The sequence below is a fragment of the Astatotilapia calliptera genome, chromosome 16 (assembly GCF_964374335.1).
Source record: "Astatotilapia calliptera chromosome 16, fAstCal68.1, whole genome shotgun sequence".
NCBI lineage: Eukaryota > Metazoa > Chordata > Actinopteri > Cichliformes > Cichlidae > Astatotilapia > Astatotilapia calliptera.
The window spans coordinates 8,151,330-8,167,922 of NC_137437.1; the positions used below are offsets into that span (position 1 = coordinate 8,151,330).

Sequence of the window (16,593 nt, forward strand, 5' to 3'; positions counted from 1 at the left end):
ACAGCCTCAAGATCTTGAGGGTGTATAGGGCGTGCACCGTGCTTGAAGGGAGTCGGATCATTAAGCTTGATGGAATGTTTCACCTTGTTCGTACACCCAAAGTCAAGATCATGAAAAGCGAATACTTCCGGAATGTCATTGAGTTGCTTGGTTATCCTCTCTTTCCATTCATGTGGAATCGGAGAGTCACCAAAATTGAAATTCAGCGGTGTCTTACTTGTGGCTGACTCATTAACACTGGTGACATTATGCTGGGACATGATACAATGGAAAGCTCCCAGCTCTGCAATGACACAAGTAGACGGGATAGTAACATCTTGTTCTGTTTCATTTGTAATCATAACAGGCACTTTGTGTGGAGCTCGGGAAGGAAGTGTTATCAAGCAAGTTTTAACACAAAGGCCACCAGGCAAGGAAGACTGAGAGGGGTGTTCAACTATGGCACACGTGTCTGCTGCAGTACAATGAACGTTAGCAGATCCCTCTAAAACTACTGTTTGGCCTGCTGGAACTACAACTGTAGCCTTGCCTGACAGGGTAACTAACCCAATGCTCCCATCTTTGTTCTGTGTATGTCTTAGTTCTAGAGTTTTCAACAGGGCTCTAAACCCGCAAGGACTAGGTAAGTAGTCAGAAGTCTTAAGGTCCAAAAATTTTTCATAAAGGACATCAAGCGTGTTTGTTCCCACCAACACTGGGGTCTGACTGTTTGGATGAGTGTCTGGAACAACAAGAGCTAAGGTTGGTATGTCCATCTCTGCATCTAAGAAGTCTTTTGGAAAAGTAATGCATGTCTCTATATAACCCAAATAGGGGACGGGCTGACCTGCAGCACCCTCCACTTCCAAAAGATCATAGAGTGGGTTAAGATTTTGATCTGGAAAGTTCTGTTTGTAGAACGACTCAGCGACTGTGGTCACTTGTGACCCTGAGTCCAGGAGACAATTTACATTAACGCCAGAAATGCTAACTACTGCTGTGCATTTAGAGCCAACCAACCCTTTTGGCAGACTATACTTCTGTGGCTTAGTGACAGATTGCTTACAGTTAGCATGTTGCATGTACTTAGTGGGACATGATCGCCTGGCTGCAGTCTCCATTTGCCCCGCAATAGAGACTGTTTTCAGTTTAACTGTTCCTTAGTGGCTGGAGGGTTCTCAACCTCCCATTTCCTCTGTTTCTCTTTAAACAGTTTGCGCTTTTCAGCAACTAGGGCTGGGTTTGGTTCATTTTCGCAGTTTGGCTTGATGTGGCCATCTTCTCCACATTGGAAACAGTACCACGGTTTGGGTGGGGTACTTTGAGTTTTAACTGTTCGTTCTGAGGGCTCCTTGCTCACTTTGTCTGGCTTTCGGTTTTCTTTAGACTTGGTATGGGAGGCATATCTGGAATTCTGCGCTTTTGATTTCGCGGTCAGCTGCACCAGTTGGGCCTGGAGCTCTGCAACTTGCTTTGAGAGTTCTTTAATTGAGCTTAAGGTGGTTGTGTCTTCATTTTCGTCTAAGCAGCCTTTGACTGTTTGGAGGTGGTATGTCGCTTTTTGTTTCGTGATGTTCAAATGTTGCTTCATTCGCATTGTTTTGGTAGCATTTTGGTCTTCTTCTGTGCGTAATAAGAGAAGCAACTCAGGAAAAGATGGGGGGTTTATCCGTTTTTGTTTTAGTTGAAGTGCGTTTAAAAGGGAATCATCCCAGCAACCACGACAGAACTGCGTGACAAGGAGTCTGTCAACATCATTGCTTAAAGCACCACCCCGTTTTACAGTGTGAGTTAAAGCTACCTGAAGGCGTTGTACGTATGACGACGGTTTCTCACCTGGATTTTGGAAGGTGTCAAGAAATTTGGCGTAAAGCTCTCCACCATCTTGAACTGTCCCATAGGCAGAATCCAACATTTGAAGGTAGTCTGCAGGTGAGCTGTCTGGGTTCAAGTGCTTAACTACGTCAGCTGCCGGGGGTAAGAGAGACTCAAGAATCTTTCGCGATTGTTGCAGTTGCGACATGGAAGTGTCACTCAAGATTAGTTCAGCACTGGAACGCCAAGTATCATAATCTGGCTCATAGGTTGGCCGGGGGTCCTTGCCAGAAAAAGCTCTGAGTTTTTGTGAAAAATGTTGCACTGAATGATCATCTCTTCTCACAATGTGCTCAACTACTACACGCTGCACCTCAGGAGGGTTTAAATCAGGTGCAGGTATGGTGGGTACACTATGAGCTGGGTTTCTTGCAGTGTGATTTGACTGGTTCGATTGCTGTGCACCATCAACACTGGGTTCAACAGCTGAAGGCTGAAACTCAGCCAAGGGAGATTCAGGTAAGTCAATTTGCTCTGATTGATCATGTTCAGGCTCTTTGATTGATTCAGCTATCTGTGACATCATGTCTTTCAGAACATCTGCAAACCCTCGGCCGCTCATTTTGGCTAGGTTTTTTAACTCAGTGAGATATGACTGGGTTGTATCATTCCCCACACATCGCGTGTATACGCTTGCAAGAGACTGTATTCTATACTTAACCCCGCTATCGGATATGTGGTTGTAAGGTAACGGCTCAAGAGCATCAACAGCAGTACCTGAATTGTACTCAACAACAACACTCGAGATAAACTCAGATTTACCATCATCTACCTTTAAGACTCTTGAGATTGACCCATACTGTTTTAGGAATTCAGTCACCTCATCAATTTGCTCATCTCCAGCTATTTCGCTCACGATCACCGAATTTGGGACTTTAACAGATTCACGTTCAACAAGACGGTCCATTTGGGGTGCGTTATATACTTGTAATCACATGAGAAAAAGCCTCCTGGCTGGCTCGCCAAGACTTACTGTAACCACTGACTCATCTTAAATAGTTTAGGACAGCCAAACTAGGGACCAGTTGCTAGGTTCGGCAGGGCTACAATAGAAAGCAAGGCGAATGCAGAATGAAATGGCTGGAGACCGGAATTTGAGCAGCAACAGTTATTATTTTGCACAAAAATGAAATAAACAAGACACAAATTCCACATTGACAGTAGTAGTGATAGTAACAATAACAATAATAAGAATAAGCCGGCAAAACAAAAATAACCCCAAAAATAGTCGTTTGAGCTCAATATTCAATTGTCTTTTTGTCTTTGGTCATTTGTCAAGTCAAAAATTCTTAGTCTAGTTCTTGTTCTCTTTCGTTTGTGGTTTGTGTGTTACCACTTGGAAGTCTCCATCGAGGAAGAAGAGTAAGTTCTTCTGCAAAGTTCAGTCTGGGCTCAGGCTCGCCATCTCCATCCGGAGAGAATCCATTGGAATCCAAAATCTTAGTTCCTTCCACACGGACAAGGGAAAAAAACCTAGCCTGCACAACAATATTAACATTATTGTACACAGCCAGCTCCGTTTCTTCTCTTGTATCACAGCTATAGCTTTAGTTCTTTATCTCTTTTCACATTTCTTTCACATTACCACAGTAATACATTACATGCATGCTTTGAATATATCTCTCGTTATACATGAAATTATTTTAACCATGTAAACAACAAATGAATTTCTTGTTCTCTTTTTAACCATGAAATTATGATTAATAGATATAACCAGCAAGATAATACATTTTTCCAATCATCCTTCGAGTATGCTAAACAAATCCTACCACAACAGCATTTCAACCGTTTTTAAAACAGCAAATTACCACTCGCGAATCGGTATGAACAGAAGAAACAACTTTTAGCAACAGACTAACACATTATTAACTTTTCAAACCCATGGGCTAAACTCACCAAAATGTTAGAAAATTCCGCACGAGCTATCCGTGACCTGTCTCATCTATTTCCACGTGCGAAAAGATCTAGCTCATGTGAAATGATGGTCTGGTGTTTCGGAAGACGGGGCTAAAACCACCTTCAACCAATGAAAAAGGCATTTATCCCTTGTGATCCAGCAACAGAAAATAAAGTTTGCTAGAGGATCACACTTCCTTTTTTCAAAATAAATGTTTCTTTTCAAAATAAAATAATGAAAATACATTTATACAATCAAAACGAAAACAAGAAAAAAATAACAAAAGGTAGTTTTCTCTACTGGGTTACACCTAGAAGTCCCGAGGTCAAAATGGGAGATGCCCCCAAGGGTGGTGGAGAATGACCGAGCTAAGATCCTGTGGGACTTCCAGATACAGACGGACAAAATGGTGGTGGCTAACCAACCGGACATAGTGGTGGTAGACAAACAGAAGAAGACGGCCGTAGTGATCGATGTAGCGGTTCCGAATGACAGCAATATCAGGAAGAAGGAACACGAGAAGCTGGAGAAATACCAAGGGCTCAGAGAAGAGCTCGAGAGGATGTGGAGGGTGAAGGTAACGGTGGTCCCCGTGGTAATCGGAGCACTAGGTGCGGTGACTCCCAAGCTAGGCGAGTGGCTCCAGCAGATTCCGGGAATAACATCGGAGATCTCTGTCCAGAAGAGCGCAGTCCTGGGAACAGCTAAGATACTGCGCAGGACCCTCAAGCTCCCAGGCCTCTGGTAGAGGACCCGAGCTTGAAGGATAAACCGCCCGCAGGGGCGTGCTGGGTGTTTGTTATATATATATATATATATATATATATATATATATATATATATATATATATATACATATATATATAAAAACCTATATAAATGGGATCTGTAGAATCAGACATGCAAGAAGAGGACAAAATAATAATATGGCTGCAATACTTTATTTGGACAGGGTGTTACACAGCAGTGATCCCAAGCACAGAGAAACACTCAGAGGCAGATGAAAAGTTGAACAAAGTCTGTACAGCTGGCGAGGAAACCTGCTTGTCTCTGAGAGAGACAAGCAGAGTTTAGAGGCTGTTGAGTATGCTGGCTTGACAGAGGTATGCAGGTTTAGCTGACAGGTTGCAGAGGACTGAGGATCAGAAGCAGCGCCAACAAAGCTGCACAGGAGTTGGAGAAGACGTCTACTGGTGGGTAAGGAATGAGCAGAGTTACCCAAAGCTGCACAGAAATACTAAAATGCTAGAAACATTGCAGCAGTGAGCTTTTGTGGAGTGTAGATTACAGCGGCATGGTTGGGGCAGAACTGTGTGTTTGCAGAGAGTGTTGTTATTGAAATGTGGTGCAGTTGGCAGGCTAAGCCCAAGATCTGACACCACTGCTGTAGTCAGATAGACAATGAGACACACACATACACAGAGGAGGAGGAAACCACGGTTGAAAAGTCCATTTTGTTAAGAAAGTCTTTAACTGAGTGAAGTTACCTTGAAATATCTGGCAGCCATAATAAGACATTCAAATCCTCTAAACACTACGGAAAGGTGCTTCAGTGCTTCCTGTATCACATCCTTCTGCACAGAAAGCACTGAAGCAATGTTCATTAAAGTAAAGGAGATACTGCAAAAACAAACAGTTAATGCAAATAACAAATAATCAACAAAACTGACAATTAATCATTGTGTAACCTAGTGCTCAACAATATTTTATTTCTTCAACATAAAAAAACATTAAAAAATGTTTTTATAGCTCAGGATTGTCAAACATATGTCCCAGGGGCCAGAATGTGTCCAGCAAAGACTCCAGTCCGGCCCTTCATACATAATAATGGATTGGATTTATATAGCGCTTTTCAAGGCACCCAAAGCGCTTTACAATGCCACTATTCATTCACTCTCACATTCACACACTGGTGGAGGCAGCTACGATTGTAGCCACAGCTGCCCTGGGGCAGACTGGCAGAAGCGAGGCTGCCATATCGCGCCATCGGCCCCTCTGGCCAACACTAGGCGGTAGGGTAAAGTGTCTTGCCCAAGGACACAACGACCAGGACAGAGAGCCCAGGGATCAAACCGGTGACCTTCCGGTTACAGATACGCTTCCCAACCCCCTTAGCCACGGTCGCCCATACATTCACACACATTCGTTTAAACACCAAAGCAATTAGACAAAAAATAAACGTAAAAACAGTCCCTGTTTGTCCACTATCTACTATTAAAAGAGTTTAGAGGAGCGGTTCCCAACCCCTGGGCCACAGACCGGTACCAGTCTGTCAGTCGTTTGGTAGCGGGCCACGAGAGTTAAGGCTCGAGTGTGAAATTTATGTTTTTTTCAGGGTTTTTATAATTTAAAAAAAAAATCTTTTTTATCGTTAACTCGTTTCCCTGGGTCTTTTCCTGTGTATTATGAATACATTTTCTTTTTTTGATACCGGTACTGGTTTTATTTTGTTGTATTTATCTGCATCTGTGCTGCAAAAAAGGTTGGGGACCGCTGGTTTAGAGAATTTAGAGCAGTTTCAGTGTTCTGGTCCGAGCCACTTAAGTTCAAAGTGGGCTGCTTGTGGACGATGATGTAAAATGACTTTCACGTCTCTGCTCTAGCTCAAACCATGGCAACTAACATACTTTAAAAAAAGAATTCACAAGAAGAGAAACCTGTGTGTTTTGAAATTTAGAAGACAAGTTCTTTTTTTATTTTGTTTTTTGTTAATTTTTTCGTGTGAGCATCTCTCTGAGCTCTTACTCAAATATTTTTATGGTTCTGCCAGACTCAGTGAAAGTGTTTTTGTAGCCTCTGGTATTTTTTTATTAAAACAGTTTACCTTGGCAGGAGTTATATATGTTCAGATTAACCAACAAAAGTCTGTTAAACTGAGGAGGGTATACAGTAGTTTGAACTCCAGATCTGCTGGCTCCAATCCTCTAATGGGATCTCAGTTTCCAAATCTTCTTTCCATGTATTTGGCTTATGATGGGAAATGTCTGGTTGAGTACAAACTGTAAAAATCTGATATGATGCTCCTTTTAAACCAATCCCTTGAGAAGATTATTTTGGTAAGTATTTGTCTGTCCATTCATTCTCTTCCATATATCCTTATCAGGGTCGCAGGGGGAGCCTGTCCCAGCTACCACTGGGTGGGATCCTGGCGGAAACCTGGACAGGTTGTCAATCTGACGCAGGGTGGTGTTTTGACTATAAATATTTTTATTTGAGGTTCTGCCAGCCTTTCAGCACTCTTTCCCATTCTTAATGTTGTATTTAGTGGTGAGTCAGACTAAGTTTCGTCCCAGATCCAAAATTTGGAGACAAAGCGATTACGTACGATTATGTACGATGAACATGACACGTGAAACAAGCACAAATGTAGAACATAATGTCCCATTTGGAGGGAAAAGATGAAATAGACAGGTCTTTTTCAAAAAGATATGGCTGTGAATAAGTGCGGTATGCATGATGCAAAGTTTCGTTCAGACAACTGAGGAAGCTTCGCCCCAGAAAGGCAGCAGGCCCAGACAAGGTGTGTCCTAGGATGCTTAAGGCGTGTGCTGCTGAACTTGGGGAGCCGCTACAACGAGTCTTCAACCTCAGTCTGCGACTGGGGAGAGTGCCCGCCCTATGGAAGACATCCTGCATCGTCCCGGTCCCCAAAAAGAACCGGCCCAATGAGCTGAATGACTTCCGACCGGTGGCACTGACGTCACATCTTATGAAGACTCTAGAGCGGCTCTTCCTCAACCTCCTCCGACCACAGGTACAACATGCCCAGGACCCACTACAGTTTGCATACAAGGCGGGTGTCGGAGTGGAGGATGCCATCCTGTACCTCCTACACAGAGCCCACTCACACCTGGATGGGGGAAAAGGCACGGTCAGGATCCTGTTTCTTGACTTTTCCAGTGCCTTTAATACCATCCGGCCCTGTATGCTTCAGGAAAAACTGAACAGGATGGAGGTGGACCCCTGCCTGGTCGCTTGGATCTCCGACTACCTCACCGACAGACCACAGTACGTCAGGCTGAAGGACATCACGTCTGACACAGTGGTCAGCAGCACAGGAGCACCACAGGGAACTGTGCTGTCCCCTCTTCTCTTCACCCTGTACACCTCTGACTTCTGCTACAACTCTGAATTGTGTCACATTCAGAAGTTTGCAGACGACACAGCCATCATGGGGTGTATCTGGGATGATCAGGAAGAGGAGTACAGAAGTCTGGTGAGGAACTTTGTCGCATGGAGTCACACAAACCACCTGCAACTCAACACCTCAAAGACTAAGGAACTGGTTGTGGACTTCGGGAGGTCTAGAGCAGGTCCACTGCCGGTTCAGATAGAGGGGGAGGAGGTGGAGGTGGTCAACAAGTACAAGTACCTCGGGCTGTGGGTGGACAATAAACTGGACTGGTCATGCAACACAGAGCACCTGTATAAAAAAGCCCAAAGCCGACTGTACTTCCTCAGGAGGCTGAGGTCTTTTAACATCTGCAGGAAGCTCCTGAGGATGTTTTACCAGTCGGTGGTTGCTGGAGTACTTTTCTATGCTGTGGTGTGCTGGGGGAGCAGCACAGCAAAGAAGGACTCATCCAGGCTGGAGAAACTGATCAGGAAGGCTGGCTCTGTGGTCGGCATGAAGCTGGACACTCTGGTGACAGTGGCAGAGAAAAGGACATTAAAGAAACTGATGGACATTATGGACAATGCCAGGCATCCTCTGCACACGGCCATTAACAACCAGAAGAGTCTGTTCAGTGACAGGTTGCTTCTCCCAAAGACAAGAACTAACAGACTTAAAAACTCCTTTGTCCCACACACCATCAAACTGTTTAACTCCTCACTGGAGGGGAGAGGGAGGGGAAACAGGAGGACAAAGGAGGGGGGAACAACTAAGCTGTAGTGCCTCTTCACCTCACTGTGCAATACCTTTTGTGCAATACTTTTGTAAATAGTCAACAGTGCAATAGACAATACTTGAAATGTGAAATTCACTTGTATTTTTATTTTTTATTCCTATTTATTCTATTTATCCCCTTCGTATATTTTATTTATTGTCATGGTCTGGGTCTGATGACCCAGAGCTCATGTATTTCTTGTATATGTTTTTCCATATGTTATGGTGGTTTTCTCTCCCTTTTTGTCCTTTCTCCCTGGGTGCTCCCGGATGTTTTGGGGTCGCTGAGGGGACTGCGACCCGGAAGTGTTCCCGCACTGGGGACTGCCGCACCTGCCGCCCATTAGCCCTCACCAGCTGCAGCTGATGGCTTCATGAGAGGCGCCTTATTTAAGAAGGTGGCGGAGCCCCAGTCGGCGCGGGATTATACTAAGTCGAACCTGTTAAGTACCTCCGTAGATTAGTGTGTTGTGATCGGCTTCGCTACTAAAGGCTGCCTGCTGAGCTGTGTGTGTTTTTGTGTCACCAGGAGTCGGGAGTCAGGAACGTCGTCACGAGGGGAAATCACAGAGTGGAATCGGGTTTTTGGAGTTGTCACCTTATCACTGCTATGGACACGTGCACTGTGTGGGATTCTTGGAGGAATCGCCACAGGAGTCACAGTGCTTGAATTGTATATAGTTGTCGTTTCTGTCCACTCGCCATAAATAAATCCACTGTCCTTCACTTGAGTCTCGCGTTTGGGCCCTACTTTCTCTACAACTCCACGGTCTGCTGTCGCAGCCCGTGACAGAATAATCCCGCCATTATGGGCCCAGCAGACTCAAGGACCGTCTCACAGGAGGGATCGCTCGCCCAGCTCTGGAATTACTGTCAGAGCATTATCCAGGCGGCAGATCCACATAAGAGACACATACAGGTCGTATTTTTTGATACTTTCCTGTCTTCAACCACCTTTTCTGTGAGCTTTTTGGACATTAAGAGATTAATTTCGATTATAACCGTACTGAGGGCAAGTTCCAGCTTTGAGCTTTTTGGTTTGGGCTGTCCGGGTGAGGAGGATGTGGCGACCTCCCTGGGAGCCCTTGCTGCCTGTTTCTTTTTTCATAGGCAAGTAGCTTCCCCACCGTCGCTTGCAGCTCACTTGTTGGACCCTCCATTGCGGGGGAAACGGTTCCCACGCTCTCTGCACCTCACCACATCTCCACTTACCCCCGCGGCATCTGTTGAGTCAGCAGACGAAGGACCGACAGCTCGAAACCACTGCCCGGTCGGCTGGTGGAACCTCAGTCGGACATGCCGGCCCCGGCATCGTTTGGAAAGCGACGTTCACACCGCCGGCGCGCCTCACCACCGCCAGGTTCCCTGACTTCTCCTCAGCCGATTGGGTCAGAGGTCGATACACCGGCTGGACCCACTCCACCAGCGTCCCATCAGTCTGCTATGAGCGCAGCTCTCTCGGCTTCACTGTCCACATCACCTACTTTACCATCATCTCCACGGCCTGCGGATGCCGTATTACCATCTACGCCACCGGCTCGACCATCCATAGCTGCAATGCAGCCGGAGGGGCTCGGCGAGCGAGAGGAGCCCTCGCCGCCTGCAGAGGAGCCTGCAGAGGAGCTCGGCGAGCGGGAGGAGCTCGCGCTGCCCGAGCCGGAGCTCAGCGAGCGGAAGGAGCTCGCGCTGCCGGAGCTCGGCGAGCCTGCACCGCCGCTGAAGGAGGGACCTGCGCCGCCAGCTGTGGAGCTCAGCGAGCTAATGCTGGAGGAGCTCGGCATGCCGAAGGAGCACAGTGAGCCGGGGGAGCCCAGCGAGCTAATGCCGGAGGAGCACTGTGAGCCGGAGCAGCTCAGCGAGCCACCCACTGAGAAGCCCGCACCGCTGCTGGCGGACCTCAACGAGCCGGAGGGACCGGCGTTGCCAGCAGAGGAGCTCAGCGAGCCTGGTGAGCCCGCGCTGCCACCAGGGGAGCTCGGAGGTCCGGAGGGATCTGCTGAGCCAGAGCTGGAGGTCGGCGTGCCGGAGGGGCCGCCACGTCCTGCAGCCCGGCCGCCGCGTCCTGCAGCCCGGCCGCCACGCCCAGCAGCCCGGCCGGTACATCGGGAATCGTGGGTTGTGCTGAGGCAGGAGCAGCAACGCCGCCGCCACCGGACCCGTGGCCCCCCGCCGGAGCTGCAACGCCGTCGCCACCGGACCCGTGGCCGCCCGCCGGAGCTGCAACGCCGTCGCCACCGGACCCGTGGCCGCCCGCTGGAGCTGCAGCACCACCGGATCCGTGGCAGGCCACCTGACGTGCTCTGTTGCTGCCACTGGACCCGAGGTAGGCCGCCTGAACTATTTTTCCACCACTGCCTGACCCACAGCGGGCTTCGCCTGTTTTGCTGTCCACTGGGTCGGCCGCCAGAACTGTTGCTGCCACTAGGGAAGTGGTTGGACTATTGAACTTGGTTTTTTCTTTTTTGTTGGCTGGTTTTGACGGAGAGGTTTTGGGGCCCTCCGTCCTGGACCCCCGCCGCCCGCCCTGGGTTGGTTGTGCTGTGGCTTTTGTTTTTGGGTTTTTTTGGGGGTTTTTTGGGTCGTCGGGTGCCGACCCTTAGAGGGGGGGTACTGTCATGGTCTGGGTCTGATGACCCAGAGCTCATGTATTTCTTGTATATGTTTTTCCATATGTTATGGTGGTTTTCTCTCCCTTTTTGTCCTTTCTCCCTGGGTGCTCCCGGATGTTTTGGGGTTGCTGAGGGGACTGCGACCCGGAAGTGTTCCCGCACTGGGGACTGCCGCACCTGCCGCCCATTAGTCCTCACCAGCTGCAGCTGATGGCTTCATGAGGGGCGCCTTATTTAAGAAGGTGGCGGAGCCCCAGTCGGTGCGGGATTATACTAAGTCGAACCTGTTAAGTACCTCCGTAGATTAGTGTGTTGTGATCGGCTTCGCTACTAAAGGCTGCCTGCTGAGCTGTGTGTGTTTTTGTGTCACCAGGAGTCGGGAGTCAGGAACGTCGTCACGAGGGGAAATCACAGAGTGGAATCGGGTTTTTGGAGTTGTCACCTTTTCACTGCTATGGACACGTGCACTGTGTGGGATTCTTGGAGGAATCGCCACAGGAGTCACAGTGCTTGAATTGTATATAGTTGTCGTTTCTGTCCACTCGCCATAAATAAATCCACTGTCCTTCACTTGAGTCTCGCGTTTGGGCCCTACTTTCTCTACAACTCCACGGTCTGCCGTCGCAGCCCGTGACATTTATATTGTCTCTGTATTTATATATATGTGTGTGTGTGTGTGTGTGTGTATATATATATAATATTCTGTAACTCTGTAACTTCTGTCGGTGCTGTGCTTTTTTGGAAATCGAATTTCCCAGAGGAACCCACCCGAGGGATTAATAAAGTTCTATCTTATCTTAGATTGCCCCACTCATTACGCAGAAAATAGGGTACATACAGACATCTATACATAAGATAAGAGATAACTCTTTATTGTCATTGCACAGTCATACATGGTACAGTAGTACAATGAAATTGGAAAACTGTCCTACGTCGGCACTACATATAACACGACACGATATGACACATCACAACGCAACACAAACAACACAACACAGTATATTAACTTAGTATAAAAAAAGAAGAATAAGTGTATGTGTATTGCACACTAATTATTATTGCACCTTGTTATAAATATAAATATTATTATTGTTATTGTTTTAAACATTGTTACCTCCCCCCTAAAAAAGTCCAGGTAGGTAGCCAGTCAGGTCAGCTATTTACATTGATCAGGGCTATTGCCCTGTTGTAAAAGCTGTCCTTGAGTCTATTTGTTCGGGACCTCAGCAGCCTGAACCTCCTGCCAGACGGCAGCAGCTTAAACACCTGGTGTCCTGGGTGTGTGCAGTCCCGTAGGATGCCCTCTTGAGACAGCGAGTGCTGTACAGGTCCTTCAGGGAGGGAAGAGGATGTCCAATGATTTTTTGGGCCATATTGATGACCCTCTGGAGTGCCTTTCTGTGTGCAGTGGTGCAGCTGGAGAACCACACACCGATGCAATATGTCAGCACACTTTCAATGGAGCAGCGGTAGAAGACGGTCAGCAGCTCCCTCTTCAGGTCCATTTTTCTGAGGATTCTCAGAAAGTGGAGACGCTGTTGGGCCTTCTTTAAGACCGCAGAGGTGTTAGAGCTCCATTGGAGGTCTGTGTCTATGTGCACACCCAGAAACTTGAAACTGGAGACCCTTTCCACGCACTCCCCGTTGATGCTGACAGGCTGCAGCTCGGACTTCCTCCTTCTGAAGTCAACTACCAGTTCTTTTGTCTTGGTGGTATTGAGGTCCAGGTTGTTATCTACACACCAATCTGACAGCCTCTGAACTTCAGCTCTGTACGCAGTCTCATCTCCCCCAGAGATGAGCCCCACCACGGTGGTATCATCTGCAAACTTGATGACTTTGTTGTCTGGGTGGAAACTAACACAGTCATGTGTGTACAGAGTGTACAGTAGGGGACTCAGTACACAGCCTTGTGGAGAGCCGGTGTTGAGGCTGAGGGCTGAGGAAAGATGAGGCCCCACTCTAACTCTCTGTACACGGTCTGAGAGGAAGTCTCTGATCCAGCGGCAGGTGGTAGAAGGAAGTCCGATTTCCAGCAGTTTAACTATTAGTCTGTCCGGGAGTATCGTATTGAAAGCAGAGCTAAAGTCAACAAAGAGCAGCCTGGCGTAACGGCCCTGCACTTCCAGGTGAGAGATGGTGGTGTGGAGCGTTGTAGCGATGGCATCTTCAGTTGATCTCTTAGCTCTGTATGCGAACTGGAGCGGGTCGAGTGTGGGTGGCAAGCAGGACATGATGTGACGTCGGACCAGTTTCTCAAAGCACTTCATTATAACAGGTGTTAGAGCAACTGGTCGGTAGTCGTTGAGGCTGCTAATGTTAGTACGCTTTGGCAGTGGGACAATTGTGGCTGACTTTAGGCACGGCGGGATGCAGGACTGGGACAGTGAAGTGTTGAAGATCTTAGTGAAGACCCCAGCCAGCTGGTTTGCACACTCTTTTAGGACCTTTGTGGTTACCCCATCTGGTCCGGCGGCCTTCCTGGGGTTCACTGCCCTCAGTGTGCGCCTCACCTCATTTTCCTGCACTATGAGGCTTGGGCTGCTGCTGCTGTCCGATGTTTTTGCTGCTGCTGCCTCTGGTGCCTTCACCTCAAAGCGTGCGAAGAAGTGGTTCAGCTCCTCCGCAAGCTCAGTCAACGTGGTATTGCAAGGTTTGTAGTTGGTTAAGTGCTGAACTCCCTACCATACCTGTCGTGAGTTGTTGGTGCTGAAGTGGTCTTCGATCCTTCTCTTGTACGCTGCCTTGGCCTCTCTGATGCCTCTTTTCAACTCAGATCTGGCTGCACTGTACTGCATACTATCACCGGATCTAAAAGTGGCGTCACGTTGCTTCAGCAGGACCTGGACCTCTTTAGTCATCCAGGGTTTCTGGTTGGAATACACCCGGAGACGTTTGTCCACAGTGACACTGTTGACACAGAAGTTAATATAGGAGAGCACTGATGTTGTGTGCTCTTCAAGGTCCTGATGTTCGAACACGCTCCAGCTGATGTGATGCACCTTCTGGCCAGGTTTTCACAGTTTTTGTGACTGGGGGGGCTCTTCTCCTAATGGGAGTGTATGCAGGGATCAGCAGCATGGACATGTGGTCTGACAAACCTAGATGTGGTAGAGGGGTTGCTCTGTAGCCTTTTTGGATGTTGCTGTAGGCTTTATCCAATGTGTTTTTCCCCCTCGTTGCACATTTAATATGCTGTTCAAATCTGGGGAATACTGACCTTAAATCAGCATGGTTGAAGTCCCCAGCTATAATGTGCACTGCGTTTGGATGGGAGTTCTGCTGGTTGCTTATTGTCTTGTGCAGCTCCTCCATGGCCGAGTTAGCATTAGCATCGGGTGGTACATATACGGCCGTTACCATGACAACAGTAAACTCGCGAGGTATGTAGATGGGTCTGCACTTCACAGTCAAATCCACACAATTCACATCCATACACTGTGATCATTATAATTAGGTGCTGAATTATATTATAATGAAGTCAAGGCAAGTGGATCTATTCAGAAGAAGCGATGTTCCAGCAGTGCAGATGACGGGTATTTGGTAAAATGAAACATCCTTGCTTTGCAGCCTTCATTTTGTTAGGAAGTCATTTAAATATGTGACACGGTTGCATTGTCTGGTCATTGTTATGTTACAGCCTGTTGCTTTATTTTATGATCTGAGATGCCATCAGACACAAATAGTGAAGACCAAAAAGTTTAATCACACAGATGATCAACTTAAATTACTAACAAAACCTGTTAATGCTAAGGAAGGATTATTTGTAGACTTTTGCTCAGGCCTGGTTTGTAAATTGGCAGTGTGCCCTAGCTCTTCTTGTAGGTCCAGGAGTCGCTAGTATCTGCTTGATTATAACTCCTCATCAAGCCTCCTCTGTCATCAATCTTCTTTCTTTTACAAGGGTTTTAGGAATTGAGGCTTAAAGGACACAGGAGACGAGGTGGCACCACAGAGAGAAATAAGGAAAACTATGATGTGAAGATACTGCTTTATTAGCGACCACACAATCCCAAAGACCTACATCGCACAAAAAGTGGCTTCCTACATGCCTTTAATTGTGGGAGTCACACTGAACACACTGCAGCATTTTAAATAGCCGCAGCTGCTTGGTTAACAGAAGAAGGACAGCAAAGAGCAGCGCTCTAAGGCTGCTACCGTACACAAGCAGCAGGACTCTGCTTACACTCAGCAAATATGAAAAGATTTCCTGGACAGATAGCTTAGCCTCAGCGGGAATACTGTTTACTGTTAACTAGAGGGATCAAGTCACTGCTAAAGTTTGAGAATTGTTTTATGTAAAACCAGAGCTTGACTTTTTTGTGGTAAGATTGGGGTAACCACGGTTACAGCTGTTACAGGTCCTTCAATGAGAAATATTTCTGACTTTGTTTTGTTAGATCTCTAACTGATCTAATTTATCTTCTCCAACGAAGCTGAAATTTCTGAAGCTGTTTTCTAATTTTGACTTTTTTCGGTTCAGTCGCCCTCTGAAGATAGATGGGAGACCCATAATTAAGAGAAAATTCAATATTTTGTGCTATTAACTCATGCGGATCCCCCTAGGCTGTCCCTGCTACTAATAAAAACTGACATTGGAAAAAAAACGAAAAAGTTAGTTCTACTTCCTGTGAAATGGTAAAAATGGCCTGCATTTGTATAGTGCTTTACTCAGTCCCTAAGGACCCCAAAGCGCTTTACACTACATTCACACATTGGCAATGGCAAGCTACGTTGTAGCCACAGCTGACCTGGGGCGCACTGACAGAGGCGAGGCTGTCGGACACTGGCGCCACCGGGCCCTCTGACCACCACCAGTAGGCAAACATGGGGTTAGTATCTTGCCCAAGGATATTTGGCATGCAGCCTGGGATCGAACCACCGACCTTCTGATTAGTGGCTGACCTGCTCTGCCACCTGAGCTACAGCCAATGAAATGATTTTTTTGATCAATTACTCAGCTGTTGATTATGAATATGGCTATTCATATATTTCTGTTGCTCGTACAGCCACCAAATAACTGAGTTCCTTCCCCAACAGGAAGCTTTTTTCTGCTGGTCTTGTTCTTGCGGTCACCACCCACAGTTAGACCCACAATAGGCTGGTATGGATGCACATCACTGCAGAAGGCCCTCCCCTCTCACTTGGTCATGTATTGGTAAAGTCAGTTATTTCAAATTTGAACCATAAAAACAAAACCAAAAGTTTTTGTTTTTGTTTTTTTTAATGTTTGAATAACATTAAAGTTTTTCTCTCACCAAGCTGTCGATCCATCCAAGATATATAAAAAACAAACAAGAGAGATGAAAGAAAAATGGCTGATTTATGGCTGATGCATCATACAT

At 46.9% G+C, this 16,593-nt stretch overlaps 2 long non-coding RNA genes across 2 annotated transcripts; one reads left to right on the forward strand and one right to left on the reverse strand.

Moving 5' to 3' along the window:
* Positions 1 to 2,947: 2,947 nt before the first annotated feature.
* On the reverse strand, positions 2,948 to 3,891 carry LOC145421041 (uncharacterized). The gene is made up of 2 exons (XR_013902311.1): positions 3,751 to 3,891; positions 2,948 to 3,332 (listed from the first exon to the last, which is right to left on the reverse strand). It is a non-coding gene; the product is annotated as an uncharacterized LOC145421041 (long non-coding RNA).
* A 7,553-nt stretch (positions 3,892 to 11,444) lies between these two features.
* Positions 11,445 to 11,823, forward strand: LOC145421200 (uncharacterized). Its single transcript, XR_013902505.1, has 2 exons — positions 11,445 to 11,534; positions 11,622 to 11,823. It is a non-coding gene; the product is annotated as an uncharacterized LOC145421200 (long non-coding RNA).
* Positions 11,824 to 16,593: the final 4,770 nt, after the last annotated feature.